Source organism: Diabrotica undecimpunctata, chromosome 2 (assembly GCF_040954645.1).
Source record: "Diabrotica undecimpunctata isolate CICGRU chromosome 2, icDiaUnde3, whole genome shotgun sequence".
Lineage (NCBI taxonomy): Eukaryota > Metazoa > Arthropoda > Insecta > Coleoptera > Chrysomelidae > Diabrotica > Diabrotica undecimpunctata.
The window spans coordinates 8,170,288-8,197,296 of record NC_092804.1 but is presented as its reverse complement, the minus strand read 5'-3'; the positions used below and the strand labels follow the sequence as shown (position 1 = coordinate 8,197,296).

General features: G+C 33.7%; 1 protein-coding gene and 1 long non-coding RNA gene across 3 annotated transcripts in view; one reads left to right on the top strand and one right to left on the bottom strand.

The window, feature by feature from the left end:
* Nucleotides 1-8,450, top strand: part of LOC140433165 (uncharacterized) — a 48,614-nt gene extending 40,164 nt beyond the window's left edge. For both annotated transcript variants that reach the window (XR_011949880.1, XR_011949879.1), the window contains 4 exons: nucleotides 2,950-3,092; nucleotides 6,158-6,400; nucleotides 6,461-6,609; nucleotides 8,373-8,450. This is a non-coding gene — a long non-coding RNA (uncharacterized lncRNA). The remainder of the gene's footprint in view (nucleotides 1-2,949; nucleotides 3,093-6,157; nucleotides 6,401-6,460; nucleotides 6,610-8,372) is intronic.
* The window catches only part of LOC140433605 (fibronectin type III domain-containing protein 4), a 220,528-nt gene extending 194,547 nt beyond the window's left edge, over nucleotides 1-25,981 (bottom strand). Inside the window, exon 1 of the mRNA XM_072521588.1 lies at nucleotides 25,945-25,981. The gene's annotated coding sequence lies outside the window, so the exon portion shown is untranslated. The remainder of the gene's footprint in view (nucleotides 1-25,944) is intronic.
* Between the last annotated feature and the right edge of the window lie 1,028 nt (nucleotides 25,982-27,009).

Sequence of the window (27,009 nt, the reverse complement as noted above, 5' to 3'; positions counted from 1 at the left end):
CACCAGTGTCAGAAAGAATTGGTTGTAACCATGTTAGCTCAGGATCGTTGACCCAATTCACAATTCAAGCAAAATATTGTTGTTGTTTTGTGATCTTTTAATAATAATTCGTTTGGCTGCACTGATTCCTTCAATATTTTTTAAACAGGTTAACGCAGTTTTTATATCATAAACAGTCCAGTCTCTACCAAGTTGTTTAACTTCTCCCTTCTTGGAGTAAATGTCATAATATTGTGTAGGGGTTATTGTACTGTAGGATCGTGTAACTTTTTCCATTTGCCCGAAAACACGGTCCGCTGGCAAATATGAACCCCGCGTACCGGAAAAATAAGTACCACAAATTTAATATTTTGTGGGGCATCTCTGTATAACCATAGCATGAGCATATGCATCATGTGTGCATTTTTATTCTGCCCCGCACAACCATCTGCAAATAGTCTTAACTGATTTATACCTGATCCAAATTCAGATTTATTAAGAAAATCACGTAGAGCAGAACTTGTTTCTGCAGATTCCCTTTTTGCTTGATGTTCCATCCAGGTGTAGAAAACTGGCTTTTTAATATCCACGTCGGTTACACAAAAACAATCAAAAGACAACTGCTGGGCGTAAAATGCATCTTGAATTGTCACTTTCGGTAAGACTTGAACCTGCTGAAGGTCAAAACAGTAGGAAACAGTGTGATCCGGTTTTTCCTTTATTAGTTTAAAAAATTGTTTGGCCCGTATTTTATGTACACGTAGAGAAGTTATTAGTTTCTCTATTTCAGTTTTGTCTTTACAAAGGCTAATAGAAGTTTGTGTCCTGACACAAAAACCACATACGTCAGTAGCAGGGCTTCCAAATACAATATTAAAATGACTATTAAAGATCCTACTAAAATACTTGTAATTTACTTTCAAATTCTCAGCAGTACTTTGATTGTACAGATTCCATAAAATAGTAATATTATTTTCAGATGATAGATAAATGCGCCGAGATTTAGCACGCCCGTAATGACTTTCATGTCCTTTCAAACTGGCTATAAATTTTTTAACAGCTTCAAATTTTTCAACATTCTTGAAAGACCGTTTGTCTCCTCCACGGTTCTCAATAATACCACTGCCAGATTGCATTTTTCGAGCAATAGTATTTACGGGTCTCTGACTGACACTAAATATGGATAAGAAGAATTTCTGGCAAATGTAAATTTTTTTTCCATTCTTCCAAACCTAAAATAAAGAATAAAACATATATTGTGTTTTTCATCGTGTTTTTAAAATATCTAAACAAAACCTTTTAATGCTAAATAAGATTTTATTGTAAGTAAAACTTACATGATATCTTATAAAGAAATTGTGGGATTTTCTTTTTATTTTTCGGTTCCGACATCTAACTGGTTTTTCAACATCCATAAAATGCCCCAAATGATTATCCTGTACATTTTTGTTTATTGCTTCATAAAACATACTTCTAATTGTCCTAATATCGTCTTCGGATACTTTATTACAGCAAAAATCTTTTCGATTAGCGTGATTACAGGAAAATCAACAAAATGTTAAAATTAGGATAATGATTTGAATGCTTTGAAAAGAGAATGATATTAAAATATTAACGACAACAACATAAGAACTTAAGATGCTATTGTGTAAACAATACCAAAATACAAAAGTAACCTATAAGTCATTAAAGCTTACCTAACATTGCTTTTACGCAATGTTAGGTAAGCTTTACTTTAGAAGTTAGATATCTTTTTCTTTTTCTGCTACCGTGGTCCGTATCACCGACTACATGATCTCCTGTCACAACTACATCCATTATTATATATTGTTTTGTTGAAAATCGGAAAAACAAACGCACATAAAACAAACTTAACAGTATAGACACCAACTATACAACGACAACGGCCGCCAACGACAAACAAATCGCAATTAGTCCATAGCGCACGGACAAACTTCGTTTAGTTCGTCTACCGTCAATGGACATACAGCACATAGAAAGTCCAAGGTATTTTTTTCATTTAATTTGCAGAAAACAGAATGCATTTAGAACGTCTTTCGTGACACAAAATGGTGGCTATATACATATAGTTTGCGATGCCATCTTTGGTTGAAAATTTGAAAAAATGGACAAAATGCATATAGAAAGTCTGCTCCTCATATATATATAATATATATATATATATATATATATATATATATATAAATAATTATATGTATTTTTATAAATAAATAATTAAATAATTATATAAATATTTGTAATTATATCAACCTGACACCTGGATTATTATAACTCTGTTACAGAGGGGGGAAAAGAATTTGAGAGGGAATTCTGTTATAGAATGTAATGTAAAGAAGAACCAAGTAAAACCCGACGAACAAAAGGAGATGTAGAAAAGAAAATCATTTTTAGATATGATTTTTGTGTGATGTTTGCTGTCCTACGCTGCTGTGTGCTACCTGCTGTGCTGTCCTGCTCAATACAACCATTAATATAATTTATAGAAAGTAATTTTATTTTACATGAATGAATTTACAACAAAATTTTATCAGCTTTTTCAGCTTTACACATTTTCGAGCTTTTTGGGAAGGGTTCGTGATTGTAATAGCAATTTTTTTTATTTGTTGTGTATTGTCTAGAAAAATTCAACATCAGTCAAGGAATGAATTTTATTATTTTATAAACTATTTTTTAAAGTTTTTAAGCATTTAAAGAAAAAAAGGAAAGCTTTTTGATAATTCCGGCTGCATTTTTTTTTCAGTCTTCTAAACCAGAAAGAAAACCGTTTTCGTACTTCATTCATTCACTTCACTACTTTTTTTGGTTTTGGTTTCATCTACAAGGAAAAGAAAAAAGTTGAGTGTTTCAAATTTGATTTTTTATTTGACATCTCGAAAATTGCAACATTAATTTGCCACACCAGAAAGCCATTTTCATTTTCAACATCATTTTCACATTTTCACTTTTTAGTTTTCAGCATTTTTAAGAAACAAAGGAGGAGAAGAAGAAAGAGCCGTTTCAATTTTTATTTTTTACTTGAACTTTATCCGTTGCAGTAATTAAATTGCAGTTATTCTAACTGTTGCGTAAGACGATGGAACATGGAAATTTTAGTAAGAAAGCTTTGAATTTTTATGAGCTTTGAGCTTTGTAGAATTTGTTATTAGGAATAACGGAAACGAAAATGAAAGGAAGAGGTTTTAAGAAGATACACAAAGGATATTGGTTATTTTGGGTAGGAGCTGATGCAAAGGAGAGAGCAAAAGAAGGCGTAGGGATAATAATTGCACCGAATAGTCTACAATACGTTATAGAAGAAACATATGTTAACCAGACAATATTATCGCTGAAAATGAAACTGATAGACGAGGAAATATGGACAATAATAACAGCCTACGGAGTAAATGAAGATGCAAAAAAGGAAGAGAAGGATAAATTTTTCGAGGAGCTCCAAATGCAAATTGACAATGGGGAAGAAAATATAATTGTAATGGGAGATCTAAACGGTAGAGTCGGAAATAATAACAATGGAATTGAGGAATGCATGGGAAAAGAAGGAGAAGAAATACTAAACAAAAATGGCGAAAGAATAATAGAAATATGTATGGTATAACTTGTTATAACAAATACAAAATTTAAACATAAAAAAGTACACAAATACACGAGAGTACAAGAAAGTAGAAATGAAAAATCAATCATAGATTACTTTTTGGTAAGTAGCAACAAATGGAAAAGAGTACAAGACACGAAAGTCAAAAGAGGCTCGGAGATTGGCAGTGATCATCATCTAGTAATAATGAGAATGAGAACAGCAAAAGAAAATGAAGAAAAGAGGAGAAAGGTAGTAAATGAAAAAGTAAAAAGCTACAAATTAAAAGAAGAAAGATATAAGCAGATATTCCAAGAAAAATTAGACAATATTTTGAAAGGTAGGGCAAAAACTGCTAGTATAGAGGAAAAGTGGGAAAATCTCAAGACCAGCTTAATCATAGCTGCTGAGGAAACTTGCGGGAAGACAAAAATAGCAAATAATAGCATGAGGAGAACTGAATGGTGGACGGACGAAATACGAAGGAAAGTAAAGAACAAAAAAGAAAAATGGAAGAGATATCTAAGTACAAAGCGCCCTGAAGATTATGAGGCATATAAAGAAAAAAGAAAAGAGGTTAAAATAGCTGTAAAAGCAGAAAAAGAAAGGTCATGGGAAAAGTTTGGACTAAAAATGACAAATAATTATAGAGAAAACCAAAAACTCTTCTATGGCGCATTAAAACAGCTCAGACAAAAGAAAGAACACATGATGCCGAGAATGGACAAGAATGGAAAGGTAGAACAGAAGAAAACCAAATAATGGAAAGATGGAGAGAACATTTCAAAGAGCTAACTCATACAGACGTAGACAACATAGTGGAGATACAAGAAATTAATGAAGAACAAAAAGTAGAACCCATAACAACAGAGGAACTAGAAAAGGCAATTGAAAGAGTTAAATTAGGCAAAGCACCAGGCAAGGATGATATCACCCCGGAAATGATAAAATTCATGGGAATAGAGGGAGTGGACAGCATGAAAGAACTAATGAATGATATCATAAAAAGAGCAGAAATACCACAGGACTGGAAGAAAGACATTATACTACCAATACACAAAAAGGGCGACAAGAGAAACTGTAATAATTACCGAGGTATTACTATATCAAGTATTCCTGGGAAGGTATTCGCAAGAATAATAGAAACAAGAATAAAAACCCAAATAGAACCAACTATGGAAGATACACAATGTGGATTCAGGAAGGACAGAAGCACGCAAGACCACATATTCACAATAAGACAAATAAGTGAGAAAGTAATCAATAAAAATAGAGAAATACATATATGCTTTATTGATCTGGAAAAGGCGTTTGACAGAATACAAAGAAAGGACGTATGGAGGACATTAAAGGAAAGAGGAGTTGACATACGGTGAGAACCAACAACGAGGAATCCGAAGAATTTACTACAAGTCAAGGCCTCAAACAGGGATGCGTGTTGAGCCCACTGCTGTTCTCAGTGGTACTGGATACAGCAATAAAGAAAGCCAAGAGAAGAATGAGAAAACTAATATTAGGATACTGGCAAATGAAACAGACTCAACTATCAGAGCTTCTATTCGCAGACGACATGGTTTTGATAGCAGAAAACAGAGAAGACCTTCAGAACAACCTTGAAATCCTAGAAGAAGAACTGTCAAACATAAATATGAAAATAAATACAGAGAAAACAAAAACAATGATAATTTCAAATAAGAGAAAGACACACGCAATACAATTAAACGGAAAACAACTAGAACAAGTGGAACATTTTAAATACCTAGGAGCAATAATTGAATCAAACGGTAAACAAGACATGGAAATAAATGAGAGAATGGGACGAACAGGAAGCTTATTTAACACTATGAAAACAACATTTTTGGGAAAAAAAGAAATACCGGAGAAGGTAAAAACGGCAGTCGTTAAATCAGTATTAGACATACAATCATGTATAATAGCGAGTCATGGACATTGACTGGGAGACAAAAATCTCGAGTCAATGCTATGGAAATGAGGTTCCTGAGGAAAATAGCAAACAGAAAGAGGACAGACAAAATACGAAACGAAACAATCAGACAAAACCTAAAACTAGAACCAATAAACGAAAAAATAGTAGAGGGGCAACTAAGATGGTTCGGACACGTGTGTAGAATGTCGAATGAAAGATTAACAAAACGAGTGTTTGAAACGAGAATGCAAGGGAAAAACAAACGAGGAAGACCAAGAGTTAGGTGGGTAGACGAAATCAGAAAAGAAGTTGAGAAGAAAGGATTGACAGTGCACGAAATCTAACACAAGACCGGATAGCATGGAGACAACAGTGCAAATCTTAACCCCACCAGCCTTACACCTAACGGTAGAAAGGCTTAGGACTAAGTGAAGTGAAGTATTCTAACTGTTGCGTAAGACGATGGAACATGGAAATTTTAGTAAGAAAGCTTTGAATTTTTATGAGCTTTGAGCTTTGTAGAATTTGTTAAACTAAATTGTAAATTAGAAATTAGAATTTTATTACTTCCTCTCTCCTTATTACTTCTTCGTACGCTTTTGTTTGTTTCAGTTACTCTAGTTTTTTTGCACTTAATTATAAAAACTACCAAATAATTTTAGAGAATTATCTGGGGGCTACGAAACATCAGAGATTGGACCCACACAAGAGGAAATTAATTAATTCATCAAACCCAGAACAGAAAAAAATTTGCCTATTGATCGTCAACCTCAACAGAGAGAAGGCCGTTATATGAGGAGGAGGAGGATCTGGGGGAACAAAATCCAACGGACAAAAGAACTTGAATTTTGGTTTATCCAGGAGTAGAATAGAACGCCAACATTTGATTTTTTTGCCCTCAATCGGTTTGTAACTAACTACTACAGTTTTTTTTACATACTATTATAAACCTATCTCTGTTACAGAATAATCTCAGAGAAGAACCAAGTAAAACATGACTGACAAAAGAATTATGAGAGAAATATGTAGAAGAGTAAATAAATCTTTAGACGTGGATCTGCGCTTAGTTCATTTGCCAAATGATCAGAAGTTGATTAACTTCCCCGATTATAAGGTAATTTTTTTAATTTCCCGTATAGATTTGGAACCTGAGGTTTGAATTAATTTACTAAGCTTTATTTTTTTAATTGGCTAACTTTAAAGCAAAAAACTTAATTGAGTGTTGGCTTCTTTAGAAAAGTAGTACAATTCTTTCATTGAGAATCAACAGATCCTCTGCCCAAATAATCGCGGTGCTGTCGTGGACTGCTGTCCCTGCCCTGTTGGTATTGCTGGTCTGTCTGTCCCTTTTGTTTTGTTATACACTGTCTTGCTGTACGGTATATGGGCTTAAATATTTAAGAATAAGTGAAGGACAAAATATCGTAGAAAAGGAAAGACAAAAAGACAAAGTTTTTGTGACAAAAAAAGATCGATATTATTAAAATATTGTTTTCTATAAACGGTTTCGAAAAATATTATATACCCTTATTTGCGGTTTACGCAGGGAATTTTATATATAAAAAATTGCAGCGCACTTGTCATTAATAATTTTTTGGTATTTTATATTTTAATTTTTCGTTTTGATTTCTCGTTTTCACCCGTTGCGACACTTCGTTTTTTATGCTCCTTTCCAAAGGCCTTTGTATCCTAAGTATTTGTATTCTATCGCATTTATCATATGAGATTGGTTCCTCGTTTCTATGACGTTCTAAAAATCACTTAATGATACTATATAATAAAGAACTACTATAATGGAAAATGGCTTCCCGACTTTTAATAATAATAATAAGTCGGCAACAACTGCGTACAGAATATTAGAAGAAAAGATCAGCTCGCAGGTGACCCTTATGACATATTACACACGTAAACATGTAAATTTCATTCCATGACCATGATAAGTCATGTAGTCGACTTAAATCTCGCCTAGGGAGAGATTTTCTATCGTAATTCCTTTCCTCGCAAAACCATCTTTAAATGAAGATTTTATATAGATTTTATATCCATTTTGTTCTACTTCGTCTTTGTTTCCAATCGTGCTTGTTTTAGGAGAATATATTATTTTTATTAGTTTTATAGTTTCTTCTATTTCAAAGGGCGAGACAGTCTGCCAATTTTTAACACCTACAAAATAAAGATAATTGTGGTGTTGTTTAAACAAAATAAATTTTAGTAACAAAACTTTTAATTAAACAATGACGAACTCTGCCAACTCAGACAGTTATGATTTATTTCCAGTTCGATAACAGCAGCCACAAATTTTAACTTTTGACAATGAAATTTCCGCGTGTAAAAGTCATTTGAAGTTAAATTAAAAACACCAGTGGCTTTGGAATTAGATATAACAAAAAATAATGTAAATATAGTAAATAATATATAACAAAATAAATAAATACACACAACAGTATTTAAGATAATTAAGATTTATTTTAAGATATTTCATTCTAAGTCTCTTTAATTTTGAGGTGCAATGTTCACACTATTCTAGCGTGTTCTTCAAAATTATTCAAAAATATATGTTTAAAAATATTCAAAAATTACTCTTTTCTTAGAATTATTTACCTAAAGTTGTGTAGTAGGCGGTAGGAATTAATTTTTTGTGCGGTACTGAAAAAATTGGAAATATTACAAAAACATTCTAATCTGACTGACGACCACACTTCTTTACCAGTTCAGGTTATAGGGAACTGACAGAGACTGTGCTTTTTTAGTTAGCAGAAAAACCAGCTTATAACCAACCACATTTGCCACAATCCCGAGAGACTCTTCATGCGTTATATATTATTCTTCCATCTTTTAATATTTGTGTGAATTAACAATTAATTTTGTATTTGACAGGAGCTCAACAGTTTTTGGAGAAGATCTACTTCCATGTTCGACTAAGAAACCGACTAGCCTATCCAGCTCAGTAAAAACGTTAAATAAGATTGTATCATTAATTGTGAAAATAAATGTATTGTTAATATATAATATAATATAATAAAATAAAAATAATTTAATATAATAAAATATATAATAATAACTGTTTTTTTAAATTTAATAACCCAAATTGCACAGAAAACATAGATCGATCAAAGATTCTGCTACTAAGACATCTGCTTGAAAAAGGATGGGATAACTATCATCCGGAACCAGAAATTACGACGGATCAGATGCGGCAGAACTTTTAGTTCCTAAAAATTTATCCAGTTGTAGATCTGTAGCTGTAGATCCAAACAAACTCTCAGATTCTTTCGAAATAAGCAGTGGCCTGAAACAAGACCCTCCTCTTTCTTGGAGAAAGTAGTAAGAGCAGCAGCACTACTTACAGTGAAACAGAATTACTGATATACGCAGATGACATTGACATTGTGGGAAACACAGTCACCAATGTGAAGAAGAAATTGGAGGTAGAGGCAAAGAAAAGGGCAAACGAAGCGAAAACCAAATACATGTGCATCAACAGCCAAAAGGGACGAGATAGAATAGGGCAAAATGTTACAATAGACCTTTGAAAGAGTTTTAAATATCTCTGAGCAACAATCACTGCAGATAACGAAATCGAGGAAGGGATTAAAGGAAGATTTCAGGCATTAAACAGATGTGTGTACAGCCTCCACAATACTATTAAGTCTAAAAGACAAAGATACTACACGAATATCAAAGATTATATATAAAACGGTGATGTTATGTATGGGTGTGACACGTGTAAGACCAAAGAAACTGAAAGAAAACTTATATGTTTTGAGAGCAAAATAATCTTAGGGTCTTAATGTCCAATTGCAACCAATACCGAATGAGGAGAACAAATGCTGAAGTCATACAGATGTATAGATAGAGCGATATAGTACAAGAGATTAAATCCCAACGTCTAAGATGGGCTGGTCATTCATAGCCTCCCTCATAACCGCCTTGCAGAGTTAATATGGGAGGAAGGCCCCCACAGGACGATGGCCCTTAGGACGTCCACGAATGCGATGGAGAGAAAATATGATCGTATCTAATGGGCTACCAACTGACCCAAGATCCCAAGACCCAAGATGGAAGTGGGTCAGCCAAAACCCACCCTGGGTTGTAGTACTCCGAGAAGAAGAAGAAGAAATTGCACAGGTACGTTATTTTCTTGTGGCATCAGCTTGTAACTTAGGCACTAAAAACTACACACACTCATTACACACACTACGCATACAAAAGTATGCAATTCAATTATTAATTTCACTCTTCACATAGTAGAATCTATGAAAACAAAAAAAAAACATTAAAAAATACCATGATGCGAAGAGATCAAATGCGTAAATATTAAAAAGACCATTTAGACCAACTACAGAAGCATTTTAGAACCAAACGAACAAACGTAAAGAATAAATTTTACTAATCGCATTGCGATTAACACTGAGGTAAAGCCAAGAATTTATAAAGCCAATATATACGGTATATAGCCAGTAATAATTACGGAGAATATGCTAAGTGAAGAATAAAATCTACTGATGCCGCTATTAATATTGTTTAGCGATACAAGTAACATACTAATTGACATGTAGAATCTTATGTGTACCTTGGCACCAACGTAAATGCAAAATGGGAACAGGCCACATATTAAGGCGAGAATAGAACGAGCTAGAGCAGCATTAAGCAATATGAAAAAGCTCCTCATAAGCAGGGATTTGTCTCTTCCCCTAAAACTACGTCTAGTTTTGAGACGCTCATGACGACATGAGACGCTCACGGGAAAACTAGAAGCATTCTTCGTATATACTGGACCGAACATGTCACCAACATAGAGGTAATCCAAAGAATCGGAAAGGAGAAAGAAATCGTGAATACAATTAAACAAAGAAAGCTTGAATATCTAGGCCACATATTGAGACACGATAAGTACCGTCTACTGCAATTGATTGTAGAGGGAAAAATAGACAGTAAGCGAGGGGTAGGCAGGAGAAGACACTCGTGGCTCCAAAATCTGAGGAAGTGGTTCGGGCTCACATCGGTCGTTCTATTCAGAAGCGCCGCAAATAAGATCAGAATTGCCATGTTAATAGCCAACGTTCGCAACGGACAGGACACTTGAAGAAGAAGAAGAAGATACCAGTTCTACTAAAATCAGTATGACTTGTACAGTTTGAAACAACGACGAGGTCAACTGATGTTTATGAATCCAAATGATAACGTTTTACATTGCATAACAAATAATTGGTAATATCGTAACTACTATTAACTATAACTATTAAAACAACTAATAACGCTGATAAAAATAAAATCGAATTTGACTTTATGAACTGAAGTGAAAGATTAGCTAGCGAGCAGGCTAGAGAACATCGATGACACTAATGAGTCGGATACGACTAAAAACACAATATATAAACGACTTATACTCAAAGAAATAAAAAAAAACGGGTATGGCAATCCAGTGGGACTGCCAGAAGAAATCATACTTCTATACACGCGTTCACCGTTACAAATTTATATGGGAATCAATCTGCACAATCATTACATATGTAAGGTATGAGAGATGCTATAGGTAAGAGAGAGCAGAAAGAGAAACAGAATTAGGTAAATAGGTATATGGTGCATCGTTTGCTGTATATAAACAACATTTGACCTGTATTAGGAGTATACTTAGTAAATGAAGGATTGAATCAATATTTTGATGAAAATGTATATTTTTATTTTCATATATGTATGAAAGGAGTTGAATGCAAAATAAATTTTTAACACATACTCTGCAGTAAAATTCATTGTTTATTTTGTTATTAATATAAAAATACAATACAATACACTGCAATATAATATAATTCAATATAAAAATTCAATACAAATTAAAATGCAATATTCATAAGTATTTAAAAATGACAATATACATAACTTACTTACGCATATGTTTAATTTACCATAATAATAAAATTAATAAAAAATTATAATATATATATTTTTATTCTCGAGATAAAGAGAGAGAGAGAAATCTTTCTCTCCTTTACCTATACCTTACATATGTAACGATTTTGGCGATTCACTCCCGTACAAATTTCCAACGTCGAACGCGCTTATAGAAGTATAACTTCAAAAATCAAGGAGTTTAAGGACACACAGGTATTTGTTGACTTTTTCCGTTAATATGTAAGCAAGTTTATACGTTTTCTGCAGAATTTTCTACGTGTATTAACAATTTTCTGCGAAAAAAGAAGACTTTGCAAGATATCAGAGCTAATATCAATGTTTTCATGGTAACTGGGATTAATGTAGCTTTATGTAAAAAAGAATGAAATTCATCAAGTCTCTAAAGCTGTTAACAAAATTATAACCAAATTTTGACAGACTTCGAAAATCTTCACAAAAGAGGCGAGTTTTAAGCTTACAGTATTTATTGGTTAAATCTGCTACATTCAGCTCTTAATATTTTGGTAAAGATTAATGTTTAGGTCTTCTTCTTCTTCACTACAACCCTTTGTGAGTCTTGGCCTGCTTAACAATGTTCTTCCATTCTGCCCTGTCGGATACTTTCCTTCGCCACTGCCTGTTGTTCATGGTTTTAAGATCCCTCTCTACGTCGTCTATCCATCTTTTACGGGGCCTTCCTCTTGTTCTGTTTCATTGGGGCTTCCATCTCTGGACTACTTTTACACCTCGATTATCTGGCATTCTTTCTAGGTGACCAAGCCAGTTTAGTCTTTGTGACTTTACAAATCTGACAATATCTGCGCTCTGCATTAGTTCATCCAACTCGTGGTTCATTTTAATTCTTCACGAACCATCGCTGCATTGGGTTGATCTTCCTTAGTATTTTGCGCTCAAATATTCTCTCAATCAGTGATTGAGAGGGTCCACGTTTCACATCCATATGTGACCACTGGTCTAATTACTGTTTTGTAGATTCTCAGCTTATACTCACGATTCAGTAACTTACTTTTCATTAAGTCTTTGTATGCATAAAAGCACTTATTATCGCTAAGAATTCGTGCTTGTATTTCTTGACTGATATTGTTGTTGTCATTTATTATTGAGCCTAAGTAGGGAAAAGTGAAGGCATATTTGTAGGTATGGTTGTCTAATGTTTAGGTACCGAATTTTAATTGAGAATTTCTGGTTGAGATATTCGGTACTATAATTAAGTGGATTTTCTCATGGAAGTCGTTATTGGGAGACTTAATAATTTCCAAACAAATGCGCAGTCCTAAGTTTTGTACAACGCCTACTCTATTTAGAATATGTTAAGAAGCTGAACCATATAACCCATCATAATCAGTTATTAAATAGATCCTAATATATGATCGATAGATTGCTTTAAGAAAATTAAAACCCTTATTGCATCGACTTATCGTAAATAAATTTGGTATAATTTCCAAATCATTTTAGGATCCAGAATCGTTCGTAATTAATTAATGGATCAAGAAAGTCAACCTTAAGGATTAAATATAGTTACTCGTTGTAAAGCTTATTCAAAATATAACCCGTTACTTTTTATATACACTGTATAAATGTACAATCAGAAATGACAAATACAGCACCGCTTTCTAAAAATAATACCAAAACGTTTTAGCATAAAATTACTGCAGAGATATAAACAGGGTCAAAATAAAGCATGAAGAAAACACAATAAAAATTACGCTGCATCGGAGCAATTCCCCCAAGCTCAAAGTTAGGATATTCTAGCGTAGACGACATTGTGGAAAAATGTTTTATGGCCCTCTTGAGAATCTCTTTTTCAAGACGAGCATAATCCAATATTTTCTATTAGGCGTTTTAACCTTTTCACAACTGCCCTTCGCGATATTTATGAGGTTCGTACGAAAAATATGAACGAAAATGTCTCAAAATAACTAAAATATAAGAATCGGATAAACTAATTATTTTATCATTTTAGTGAACTGAAATACAAGCTACGCATGATAATAGCTATCGTAGATTTATCGTAAAAGGATGGTTTGTTTTTAAGGAACTCAGAGTTGAAATTGGTTGTGTGTGACTTCATTTCATACTTATGGTTACATTCAATAAGAGACTACATTGTACTTAGAGAATAAAGTACGTTGAATTAGCTGTTCTGGTGGAGCCGTTGAATATAGCAAAATAAACGAGTGAATGAGATAAACAATCCAAGTATGCTGCTGAATAAATACATTTACGTTTAAGGTGAACAAAAAGCAGATTTTTTTAGACAAAAATGTCACACGATTAAAGTTTTTTCAATCATTATTGCCACATAAAAAAGACTTGCCTTATTTTATGTCAAGAAAAGAAGTGGTATGTATCGCTAGTTGATGTATGTGCCAGATGTCAACCAACCATTTTGTTGATGTATATCAATGCGATTCTCCACGGTTAGTAATTATTTATGTGTTTAAAAGATGTCTATTTCTACCGATATTAATACTAGTAGAACCTTTGGTAATGAATCTGAAATTAGTAGGAACTTCAGAAAGAAACAGAAAACCGCCAGATTAAGTGATAAATCCTATGTTACCCTAAATAAAAAGAAAGAAATCCCAGCAAAGCCACTGCCATGTGAAGAGGTTAGTATAATATTTATTTACGAAATTTTGTAATTTAGGTCATTCTGCTGTTTATGTACATGTGTGATTGTTGATGACAAGTTGATTTATCTTAACAGTTTTCTATTAGAATCTAATGCATAGGTTTTGGTTACCGGTATCACTATTAGATCCACATTTTACACATTACCATACAAAACACCCTAACTCATTTCTTTTTTTGTCAGGTAATTTGCAAGTGTAAAACAGATGCAATCAATTGTTTCATTTGAAATGAAGAGAAAACTGTTTAAGTCCTACCACCAACTTGGATTAAATAACCAAGGTTCTTATTTGGTGGTTCTGGTAGACATTCTTCCTATTACCAAACGGTGACACACAGAAAGCAGCCGAAGGCAAAGCACTCCAAGTTTCAGGGTACCCGATGGGGAAGGGGAGTTCCTTAAAGTATGTAAAAAAACTTTTTAAATATTTTTGGAGTTTCACCTCAAAAAATCTCACTTATTGTGAAGAAGAAAAGTGGTGACGTGGTTTTTAAAGATAATCGTGGTCATCCCACTACATTTAAATTTACGGAGCATGACAGGAAACAGATTAAAAATCACATTAATTTTTTACCCCGAGAAGAGGGTCACTACGGCCGTTCAAAGTCCTAAAAGGAGTACTTAAGCTCCGAATTGAACGTGACTAGGATTTTCGATTTACGCCAGGGGGACACCATATCGCCGAGACTGTTCACTACGCTTTTGGAATATATATGTAAAAGGGCAAAACTGACCGACAAAGGCATAAACATAAACGGAGAAAAGCTTAGCCATCTAAAGTTTGCAGATGATATTGTACTAATAGCTGATAGGATAGATGAGACCAAAGAACTTTTAAATCAGCTCTACCTTTCCTCGCTAGAATGGGGATTGAAAATAAATATATCTAAAACCCAGATGATGACAAATCTTGTAGTCAGCGAAGATATATGCGTAGGAACAAGATCCATAGACCAGGTAATGACCTATAAATACCTAGGTCATGAGATTCGCATGGGAAAAGATAACCAAACCGTTGAGCTTCTCCGTCGTATAAGACTGACTTAGGCAGCCTTCGGCAAGCTGAACCATATTTTCAAATCGTCTGATATACCAATATGCCTTAAAAGAAAAACGTTTAATCAGTGTTTTGTCAGTGTTAACTTACGGTGCGGAAACGTTGACCATGACAAGGAGAACAGTTCAAAAGATCCGTCTGTGTCAAAGGGCGGTGGAGCGTGCTATGTTGGGCGTTTCACTACGAGACAAGATCCCAAATCGACAAAGAACAGGAGTGATTGATGCAGTAGAGAGAGTAGCAACACTGAAATGGAACTGGGCAGGTCACGTGGCTCGAATGACAGATAATAGATGGACAAAGTGGATACTGGAATGGAGACCAAGAGATGATGCCTACCGAAGCAGAGGTCGTCCATCAACACGATGGACTGACGATCTAAAACGTTGTCATAGGAATTGGATGCAAGAGGCACAAGATCGAAATAGATGGAAAATTATGAGGGAAATCTATGACCAGCAGTGGATAAGCGAAGATTGAATGGCTTTTCGCTGCTTTTAAACAGAAATATCCAGATAATGTTATGTAAGTGCCAAAATCTATTGAAAAGTATATATAAAAGACTTCCAAAATTTATCGTTTAATAGACCAAGGGTGTAAAACGTGCGACTATCTGCATATTCAGACCAACAACAAAGATGTCGCTTCAGCAAATAAAGCCAAGACAGAGCTAGAACTACATCATAAAAAAAAGTGAAAAAACCGTAAGTACATTAAAAAAAAAGATGCATCTGACAGCACAATGCCTAATAGTGGAGTGTGTTGTGTGGCCACATAAATTTATAAATCTTTATAATTGAAATGAAACCTCTCCGGTAAATAGGCTAGCACCCAAGCCAAAAATTAGTCAGAGAAAGCTCTTCAATTTTCATTGCATTGTTTTTTTAAGTACTAATATTAAAAGTAATCTATTGCTCAAAGAACAAAGTCGAGTTCAATCAAAAAAAGTGTTTTTGATTTATTTCAATAATTAATGTTTCTGTATACTATCCGAACCTCGCTTTTAGATAACTATTTTCTAAATTACCCTGTATAAAATTTATCGCAGTAACAACATCGATTTACTACCTAAAAAAACTTCATCGATTGTTTTTGAAAAAGCGTTCTTGAACTTGAAATGTGTATTACGATAATGATACTTTCCCAGCAGTAATATTATCGCGCACACTGAACTAGGCTTGGAAATGTTGTAGTCATTAATCACGGCGTTTCATTTCTTTCTCGTTACGTGTGCATGTTTAGCAAGGAAATGGGTAAGGAAATTTTCCCGATAAAAAACACCGATTAATTATTTTTAGTTGTACGAGAAAAACTGCATTTCAAATTACCGGAATGCGGAAAAATAAACATTAAAATCAGGAAATTGGACTATTTCAACACTTTTTTTCACATTTATGCTTTTTTTTTAAATGTTGTTTTTTAATTGTTTTTCAATTATTTAAAAGGAGACTTGTGTGATTGTTAAGCTTATTTATTGATTGCTCTTTATAATCTTACTTAGTTTCAATAGTCTCTTGCAGCTAGTGACTTTGTAACGTTATAAACATCACATTGTCTTTTTTTTAATAATTATTTTTACTTCAATTTTTTTTGATATTATTCATTTAATAACTTTTTCTTTTATTTTACTAATTTTTATTTAAAAATAGTTAGCGATCAACTCTTGTATCGACTAAATATCCTATTTAATTCTTATTTTTCAATTTTAAACTTTTCAATTTCCTGTATTGAGACCCTATATCTACCCCATTTTATTCTATGCCATAGAAAATGTCTATGATGTCTCTGCCCTACTCCAAAGTCACAAAATATATTATTTGTCAGTTTTCATCTCTTGACTTCTGTCTTAACCTGATTATAGATGAAATAATAAAAAAAGTGAAAACTAAATGATAACAAATGGGAGAAAAACAACTTAAAATAATCTGCTCGGCAGACGACGCAATACTACTCTCTCAAAGTGAAGATGATTTACAACGTATGCCGCACCTTTTTAATATAACCGCCAGAAAATTTAACATGTTAATTTCCCCAAAAAAGACAAAATGCATGGGTATACAGCAAATTTACTAAGATGTAAATTGGAGTTCGAAGGTCAGATAATAGAACAAGTGATAGTTTTAATATCTTGTGATGGGTAGCTCTTTCGGGGCGACAGACTCAGTAAAACACAGGTTTGAAATAAAAATAAATCTATTTAGTATATGTACAATAAATAAAAAATGAATTCTACGTTGTATACTTATAAAACAAAAATAAAATGAATTCTACGTTCCCGTCTCGGTCCCGCGATGAATGAATTCCCCGAACGTCTATAAAAGAAAAGAAACTAATTATTACTAATAAAGAAATGAATTAGCAGACCCACGTTAATGTTCAATACACAACACCGATGGCTTCCGCTTGGCTAAGGACAGAGTAAGATCCTCAATACGGAAATCTCTCTGTCCGGCTTGGCTCTGTGCAGATCCACGGCAATGTTCAATACACAGTACCGATGGGTTCCGCTTGGTTAAGGACAGAGTATGATCCTCAATACGGAAATCTCTCTGTCCGGGATGGCTCGCAGGTTCACTACACCGGCGAGTCAGGGAGCCTAGAGCGCTAGCTACAAGACTATCTAATTCCGCTATTCACACGCCTTAATAGCCGTTCTGAATCCCACTTGGCCGTCACGTTGTAGAAGTGGATGCGCAAATATTGACACTCCCACGGTTCGAACTGTTAAACGATCAGAGCATCGTTACACCCCCTTCCCTTTGAAAAAAAAAGTAACATACCTTTTTTTTTGTGTATATGGTGCCTACAGCCTCGTGATGCCATCTATCCCTCTCGGTATCTTTATCACAATCTTCCTCCCCACGGTTTTAAATCTTTTACATGCGCCGTCATCTGCTTGCGGCTACTACTATCGGCCAATTTCAGTTTTACTATTACTGGTGATATCACTGACGTTACTATGTATGGTCCTGAGTACTTCGGCGCTAGTTTGCTGTTGAAAGCTGCACTAGCCGATGATAGATGGTGTTCCTTTTTCATGACTCGATCTCCTGGATGTGGCCGCCAGTCTCTTCGTCTTAGATCGTAATATTTCTTTTGGTCCTCGAAAGCGTGTTCCTGTAGCTTCCTCGCGATTTTTAAAATAGGTTCTGAGTCGTGCTCTCAATTCGTCGACGGTTCCCTTGGGATCTAAGCCGCATTTTTCGGCCTCGTTCTGCAATTCCTCTTTGCAAAGTCGATTTATCCACGGCGTACCTGTTACTAAGTCTGTGTCTTTATCTGTCGACATGTTATTAATTTTTACTCGGGCGCAGGGAGCCTAGAGCGCTAGCTACAAGACTATCTAATTCCGCTATTCACACGCCTTAAATAGGCGTTCTGAATCCCACTTGGCCGTCACGTTGTAGAAGTGGATGCGCAAATATTGACACTCCCACGGTTCGAACTGTTAAACGATCAGAGCATCGTTACAATCTAGTCATCACATTATCTAGTTACAAAAAGTTCGAAACTGAAGTGGAAGATCAGTTAATAGAGCGAACAGAGCCGCAGAGCTAAAATTACCGATATACGACGTAGATGGAAGGTGAAGAACATCAAGGACTGGGTAGGAAATAGAAGAGTAGAATGGAACGATTATATAAGCTGAATGATAACAAATAGAATAGTACTGGCTGCGACAGGAACTTTTCTCCATCGGTGTTTTAACGATTAATGCTCCTTTTCCTAGACTGCTAAAATCCAAGAAATCTTCCTGTTTCATTACCACTACTTTGAATGGATTCTTCCTTTTACAGGATCTTACCGGCTGATACCAGTCATTAGGGTGATTGATTTTAATGTGTGTTCTCTTCGTTTCTTTCTCTATAAAAGCATGATCCGTATCACATTCTATGTGAGTATGCCCACTGACCAAAAACTTTGATCAATAGGCATACTTTGGTGATTTATAACTTTGTTGGTTCTTATTTTGGCCTCCGCAAGTATGTGAGTAGAAAGTTACATCTTACACATCATGAAGCCCCGATAAAAGGCGGTAAATACAAGAAGCTATCTAATTGCCACCTCTTACAGCAGTTGATTGTTCCCACATGAAACATATAACTTCATTTGTTGCTAAATCGTGAACGGTAAAGTTAAACGTCCACATTTGATGCTTATAAAAGATAGTGTTCGCTGTTAAAACGGGGGTTGGAAGGCACTGTTAAAGATCAAAAGTGTATGCTCTTTTTTTTAGTGCCTGAAGACGCAACCTCCTTATCCATCTGTTTTCCCTTGAAAGCATCGTCTGCGCGCTGATGGTGTTTATCCCTTTCTTGTCTAAAATTCTCTTTCTCCTCTCCCTCATCAAGAACTTTTAATTTTGTTTCGAAAATATCACATTTAAACAAGTATCCTGTTTAGGTTTTTTAAATGCAAATACCTAATAGTCGTTCAAATACCGACTCGCATGTTAACTGCATAACTTTAAAATAAAAACTGACGGACTAGTCTCGAATATCTAGTTTCTTCCCATTCAAATATAAAATTCCCTACTATTTTGTTATGTTGCTAAACAGGTAATTGAAGATACCAAGAAAAATAAAGCAAAATGCAACGTGCCCAAGTGGGTATTTCTATATACCTAGTTATTCACCGACTGAATATTATGTACACGGATGGTCAAGTTAATATACATTATTTCAAACAAATATTTAAAACTCTTTAATATTAGACAAGTCGATATACCGGTTCTGATGCCAAATAAATCGTCAAATCCAAATATTCACGGGCTTCTACCAAGTAAACTCTTGCAAATTTGAATTACCCATTTATTCACCTGACGAAATTGAAAGAGAACTATTTCAAGATTGAGATATCTTGTTTTTACGAAAAATTGACTATTTACTTATTCACGGATGGTACAGGGTTAATATCCTGATTTATTTGTCACAGTTTAACTCATTTTTCAGATTTACATTTAAGATAAGACGTCCTCATGCCTGAGAGACTGAGCTAGACGAAGCTTTAACAATGGGATGCTCTAAATGATTTCGGAATCTCTCCGGAACTTTTTGACTGTTTTGATGAATTTGACACAGGCTTGTAGTTTACTCTTCGATATTTGGTAAATAAGCTTTTGAACTAGTGGTAGTTTTGGACATGTGATACTTAACTCTGATCAGGATCTAGAATTTCTTCCCGTTTTTACAATTCTAAGTAAAAATATTGAGTAATTTTTAAAATTTCTGCTTTACCATTAAATGTTTTCCTGTTCAGGGCCTTTAAACTTTTACTTTAATCAATGGCTTGAGCTACGTGTTCTGTGTTATAATTTTTGATATCTTTTCAAATTGATTTTGAGATATCTTTATTTATAAGATCTTTCCTAGCGTGGGTAAATTAATATCTTTTAGCGGTTTCTCCTTTTTCCTTATATTTATTTTTCATTAGAAGTATTTATTTGCATGTTTATCACCGCTATGTCTAGTTCATTTTCATTTGCTACTTCTTTAAGTTCTGTTATAAGATAAGTTTCTAATAAGTTAGTTTATCTTTTATCGACGTTGATCATATAGATTATAGACATTTAAGTCTATAATTAATAAAAAAATCGAAATTAGCGGGGCAGGTACAAGACACGATTTGAATAAACAACTTACGGCCAAGTTGACCTGCTTAACTCGAAGGCGGTACACAAATAAAGTAATAAGTTTCGAAATGCGTACGAGAGCTTAAATTTTCTCTGAAGAGGGAGTTTTTTGGCTCAGGCAAGATTAGCCCTAATTACACTTTAGAATTCGGCAGATTCGGGTGAAAAGGACTTCCTTGATTTTCGGAGGTTTTAGAAAGTGAGAAAATTATATCTGTTTTTAAAAGTAAAGCGGTTAGTAGATAGATAAAACACACAAGCCATTGACTTGTTTCTAAGAAGCGAAAGGATCATAGGAGAACCATGACTTGCCATCAATATGCCAATTAGAAAGCGTAGTATAACTCTTTTAAGGATTTGTTAGCCACGAGCGTAGATAAAAGAAATTTGTGGCTGCGAAGATTTGGAAGAATTTGCGAAATGATTGAACATGCTTCAAAATCAATAATTCAAGGAGCTCAAAAAGTCTATGTACAAAGAAGGCAATGGGTCTACAGCTTTAAGTCTATTTTCTGGTTTAAGTAGCTTAAGAATTCTGAAAATCTTTGCTTGTTTAAATCGTCCGATATTTGTAAAAATTGTTAAATGATTTCAAGTACTCCCAAGATTAAGTTTTCTTTAGGTGTAACTCTAAACGATTATAATTTTAGAGTTTTCAATATATTTTAGATACACTTTAAATGCTTTCACTTTTTTTTATCTACCACATGATACAAAAAACAGCTAAAAATCTATAGCGTATATTTTATCTATTGTATTCTATTCATTGGAAAATATTTTTAAAACTATTCTAAAACATTTCTAGAACCCGATTCAGAATATTTATGTTAAATACTACATTTATGTTACAAATCGAAGTATAAAATCAAAGTTGAACATTGTGAAGGTAAATTTCGTGACTAATGATAATTCCACCTGTAGCCACGCTGGCCAAATTATAAATTATAAATATATTGATTCATACTATAAATATTAAGGTATTGATCTAACTGTAGTGACACACTTATTTTGTATCAGGACGAGTACGATTTTTAAGTCGAAAGCGTTTGATCAAATTTATTTAGGAAGTTATTAGTTGAAATCATTTCCTTTTCTATTAGGAAAATTAAATTAGGTAATTATAATAAAACTCCATATACCAAATTTTATTAAACTAGAAATTGTTAAGTTCATAAATAAAATGATAAAGCCACACTAGATAGAATCTAGTTCGGCTTTTTATCTAATAAATGTAATAAATATACCAGTGGTACTATGTTTTCTGTATTACATAATGGTCTATCAAGCACTAAACAATAATCTTTATACTGCCACTGTTTTTTGTGACTATGTCAAAGCTTTTGATTGTGTAAATCATGATATTATGATAAAAAAACTAAATTTCTACGGAATTCGAGGTATTTCTTTACATTGGTTCCAATCTTACTTGAGGAATAGGAAACAACTAGTTATAGCAAATAATACTGACTCTAGTCACAAAAGCATTGTATGTAGAGTACCACAAGGTTCACTATTGCATCCTCTACTTTTCCTTGTCTCTATAAATGACATCATTTACTTAAAAATCAATGGAAATTTTTTTCTTTTTGCTGATGATACCAGTATTACCTGGAGAAACTCTAATATTGAAACTCTTTATGCAATTATAACTTCTGATCTCCTTAAAATAAAAACCTGGTCTGACTCTCTTTTAACGTGGATAAGACAGTAGCGTTATCCTATAAAGGAGCTCTTCAACTCTTGCTTCTTAATTACAGCCAGATCTATCTCGTGTATCAGTATCAGTATTCTGTAAAATTTCTTGGTATTTTTATAGGCAGCAACCTTAAATAGTCCCTTCATATCGATGTGTTGAGTAAAAAACTAGCCTTAGCCTGCTATGCGATAAGATCTGTTTCGCAGGAAATCAACTTAGCATCTTCCAAAATAACACATTTTTCTTTATTAGAGTCTCATCTGGATATAGCCTTCCATTTTGGGGTTCTAGTACAGCTCCCAATCCGATGTTATTTTTAAATTAAAAAAAGAGCAGTATGATATTTTGTGGCCTCAATAGAATAACACATTGCAGAGGCTGCTTTTAAATCACAGTATTTTAACTCTTCTCTCTTTATACATATATTCTAGAAACTGTTTGCTTAATTCGTAAATACGTACATCTTTTTCCAGCAAGACCTACTCATCATGACTACTCCACCAGAAATTCAATATTTGATGTGTATTATAGACAAAAAATTATACAACCCTTTGCAACTTATATATACAACTTCTTTTCTTAAGTTTCGTAAATTGACAAAAGCCTATCTATCTGAAAGACCATATTATTCAGGGAAAGAATTTCATAACGAATAACTAAGAAACTGGTACAAGCAACTGAATTATTTTTATATATATTTGGGTATGCAGCAGCTGAAACCTTTGCAATTTAGTTAAATTTTGCAGTGGATTGTATATTTTATTATCTTTACCTTTTATGTAATTTTAATAAATTTTGATTGTTATTGTCGGTCAGACAGCCAAGCGGGCTGGGCGGCCGGTTCTCATTCGCTTCACTGCGAGTAGTTTAGTGGATGTGAGTTCGATCCCAGGCTCGGTGTACAGAAAACAAAAAGGCTAACGCAGCAGCAGGCTTGGTGATCCTCCCTCATAGATCCCTACCGGAAGAGCGTACTGCCTAAATATACCGGTATATATATATATATATATATATATATATATATATATATATATATATATATATATATATATATATATATATATATATAATTGTTATTGTAATTTTTTAAACTTTTTGTAAGCTTTGTCCATAAAATTGTAAAAATTTCAGTGACAATAGGGAAAATGCATTTTATAGGGAAAATGCATTTACTAAATATTTAAAAAAGGTTTTTAAATTCTAAGACTAATCTTCCAAGTGATAATGAACGAAATTAGTCCTAGAAAGTCCCCTAGACATGACCCAATAACAGGAAAAATATTGCAGATTAATATAGAACAATTTCAAAAAGCCACAAAAGCATTAGCATAAGTATAATGAAATTTTAATTCACAATCAGTTCACTAACCAATGGAAAAATGGAAAGCGGAAATTTTTATGATACTAAAACCTGGAAAATGTGCCAATAAGTTGACATTCTACAACCTTCTACCAATAATCTCTAAAGCATTTAAAAAAATTCTCATAAAACGGTTGAAGCCAATACTCACAACGCGAAACTTAATAACGCAATATAAATTTGGTTTTCGCAGTAGACATGGAACCATAGAACAAGTTCATAGCTTGCTAACAAAGATGACTTGATGCAAGCAAGAGGTACTGTACTAGTGCAGCCTTTTTGGACATTAGTGAAGATGTGGCACACCAGACATCTACAAAAACACAAGAAACTTCTTCCCCTCCATTATAACCAATCTTGAAATCTTACATCATTATCATCACCCAATCTTCGCTTGTCTACTGCTGGATATAGACCTACCTCATAATTTTCTATCTGTTCTGATCTTTTGCTTCTTGCAACCAATTTGTATGGCAAAGTTTTAGATCGTCAGTTCAACGTGATGCCCTCTGCTTTGGTAGACATTATCTCTTGTCTCCATTCCAGTATCCGCTTTGTCTATCTGTCATTTGGTCCACGTGACCTGCACAGTTCCACTCCAATGTTGCTACTCCCTCTACAGCATCAGCCATTTCTGATCTTCGTCGTAGCTGGTGGTTTAGGATCTTGTCTCATATTAAAACGCCCAACATACCACGCTGTATCGTCCTGTGAGCAAAATCTTACATATCCGACAATTATTCTGTAGTTAAATAGCACGAAACTATTGACTATTGACAATGTGTGATAATAATTATATTAGTAGTATGAAAATTTATGAAAGAGATAATCATGTCAAAAATAAATTTAACAATAATTAGTAGATTTAAAGTATCAAAAAGGAGTATTGCTACATATTAGCTCCTAAATATTGTTACGATAGATACTGACGCCTCCATATGACTCAAAACTGTAAACATATTTATTACTAATATCTTTTCTATTCTAGTTATTTCGGCGCTCAGTTGAAAGACCTTCTTCTTCTTCTTTAGGTGCCGTCTTCTTAGCGAAGGTTGGCGATGACCTCTGCAAAGTCTTCCCTATTTTGGGCTTTCCTTATTAAACTTTGAAAGTCTAATCCTGTCCAATTTTTGATGTTGCGCAGCCAGGTCATTTGTCGCCTACCCGGGCCGCGTTCGCTTTCTATTTTCCCTTCTATAATAAGCTGAAGGAAGTTATACCTGTCGTGTCTAAATATGTGTAGAAGATAAGACGTTTTACGCTTCTTGACAATTTCTGTGAGTTCACGTTCTCTATGCATACGACGAAATACCCACATCTCAAAGCTCTCTAAACGTCGTAACGAGCTGACGTCCAAGCTTCCACGCCATGTAATAGTACACTATATACATAATACTTTATCATGCGGTATCGTAGGGACAAATGAAGATTACGTGTAGTGAGTAACTGTCGCATCTTTAAGAAGGTGTTTCTTGCCTGTTCTATTCTACATTTAACCTCTTGTTTTTGGTCTAACGTTTCATGTATCCAACAGCCTAGGTACTTAAACTTTTTCACTTGTTCAACTAGATTGTTGTTGACTAGTATGTTTATAACTGGTGTGTGTTTTTTTGAAATTACCATTGTTTTGGTTTTTTTACATTCACCTTAAGGCTGTTTAGTTCTCCTTCTCGCACTACTTTGGTTAACAGAATTTGTAGTTCTTCTTCACTGCCAGCAATCAGTACTGTATCATCGGCATACCTGATATTGTTCACGATTTTAGTTGAAAGACCTGAAAAGTTGAAAGACCTGTCTACCTGAATTCTGATGAGTCTTGTAATTTCCAGAAGCAGGCCGAATAAAACCAGTCTGAGCGACCTTCTGGGCTCTTCGATGGGAAATCGCGGCAATTCTCGAATAACGGGATTTTATATTTAAAGAGGAATTTTGTTGTAAAGAGAACAGTTAGCTTTTGAACATCGCGTGCGTTTTAGAATGTAACGCACGTATTATAATAAATTATATAATTATTAGTGTAAGATAAATTAGTAATAAAGACTTTATTAAATTTGTGTTATAAATAGAACATTTAATAATAAATAAAAACAATAAATTAGATTAATAAAAACATTACAATATATAAAAAATTATTATTCTATATTCAAATTTCTTACCAGATTATGACTGCAACGAACGCACTGGTGATAACTGTAAATAAAAAAAATTAATCTTTAACACGATATTTTTTTATTCTAAATGATTATTAGTTTATTCGTATATTTATTAGTACTCGTAATATTTCATATTCATTTTTGTTTACTATAGTTAAAAATCGATTACCCCTTCGCTACCAGGCTTAAAGATGAGTTGCGCAGTATTATACCAGATTTACCGAAAAACTTAACATTGTTTTTGCGTGGCCCGTTTGAATCTTTGGTGATTAAGAGAACATTTTTATTATTTAAAAAAACTATCAATTTGCCATAGGCGCCGCACCAAGGTACAACCCATAAAACAAAAATTATAAATAAATAAAAAATGCCTACCTTTCATTACAACTGTTAGCATGTTATATTTAAACAATTATTTAGGATGCGATTCCATATTTATGTGTTAGTTTTACACATTTTTATACAAAAGCTCAGTGGCGTACAAAGGGAAATAAAACAATATAAAATAATTTTTCAAATGTTTAATAAAGACAAGAAATAAACAAATTTTGTAATACAAATATTTAGGCTTAAAACAAAAAACACTTCTAACTCCAACAATGTTTTGATTTTATATCACACATCGTGCAAAACGCTTTTCATTTGCATAACAGACTTACTACACTTTCTCTTTCTCCTGGTTTCTTCTTCTTTTGACCGAGAAGCTATAATGTGCTTACGGGATTTTTTTTTGCCGAATTTTTATAAGCTATTTTCAGGTTTTGGTAAGGCAATGAATGTTTTTGAAGTAAGTCATTCACTATTTCTCAAAAATCACTAAAATAATCTGTCTGTTTTGCGCAATTGTATAAAACTTTTTTGCATTTAGTACCATGCGTTGGATCATATGAAAACGAATTATTTTGAACCACGTACAACTTTTTCTAGGTCTCAATCTCTTGATCTATAACATCCACTGCTCTCATATGTTGGTTGTAGTTTTCAACCAGTTCAAGTTTTCGTTCTTTTTCGATAAATTCTGCTGTAAGTTTTGTACTTAGTACCTTTTTATCTTTGAAACGTACCATA